This window comes from Parus major, chromosome 9 (assembly GCF_001522545.3).
Source record: "Parus major isolate Abel chromosome 9, Parus_major1.1, whole genome shotgun sequence".
NCBI lineage: Eukaryota > Metazoa > Chordata > Aves > Passeriformes > Paridae > Parus > Parus major.
In genome coordinates this window covers 23,880,705-23,881,869 of record NC_031778.1, presented here as the reverse complement: position 1 = coordinate 23,881,869, position 1,165 = coordinate 23,880,705, and positions in this window count along the sequence as shown.

Genomic DNA, 1,165 nt, shown 5'->3' with positions numbered 1-1,165 from the left:
CCCGGCTATCCCGGTCATCCTGGCTATCCCGGTCATCCTGGCTATCCCGGGCATTCCGGCTATTCCGGCTATCCCGCTTTTCCCGGTGCTCCTCTCTCTCCAGGCGAGCCCGCCGGCTGCCGGAGCAGCAGCCGCAGCCCTGCGAATCCGTGCCGGCCCCGCTCTGCTCCGTGTCCCCCGCTCCCGGGGCCGCTCCCGGGGCCGTTCCCGGTTGTTATTCCCCTGTCCTGCTTCTCCCGTTCCCGTGGCTCCCCCGAGGACCCGCGGGCGATCCCCGGCTCCGCAGGGAAAAGGGGAACGGCAGCCCCGGGACCCCGTTCCCGCAGGGATGCAGCTCCCCGGGATGGGATGCTGGGCTCTCCAGAAAGGCACCTCCTTCTCTTCTGGTGTTTGGTTTATCATTGTAAATAAAACCAGAAAATCCAAGGTCACAGAATCAAAGAAGCCGGACTGGTTTGGGTTGGAAGGGATCGTAAAGCTTATCCCATTCCAGCCCTGCCATGGGCAGGAACACTTTCCGCTATCCCAGGTTAAGATAAGCTGGGACTGTTCTCTGGGAACTGGCCTTGGTTTCCAGGTGAAATCTGGCCAAGCAGAATTCACAACCAGGAGTGTCTGAAATGCTTTCAGACAGCAGTTTAAACCAAAACCCAGTGACCAGGTTAATACCGGGACATTCTTGCAGAATCCCTGGTTACTCCGCAGCGCGGCTCCACCTTTTCCTTCCCCAGCAGGAATTAACCTGTGAACGCTGTAAAACTGAACCCCTTTTTGGGGCTTGAGCTGTTCTTATCTGCGGTTTAAACACCTTGTACAGCAGCCAAACACACAGCTGACATCCTCACACATCACTCGCCGTGCTGGTTATTTGGCATCCAGAGACTGTGACACATCTCCCAAATCCCAGGGAAAAGCTTCCTTGTCTGAGCTGCTCCTAAACACGTGGATTTCACTTCGAAACCATTCTCAATTTGTTTACTCACCCCAGAGTAAGATATTATAATGAGAAAAAGTCCAAACAACAGGCTCAGGTTATTGATTCCTTATTCCTAAATACCTTGGACCGTAACAGTGTTGTTTGTAGCTGGACCTCTGCAGAAGGGGATGATGCCGAGGGTCCAAGGTCACACCTTCACTGGAATTTTTCCATATGGAAATAACCAGT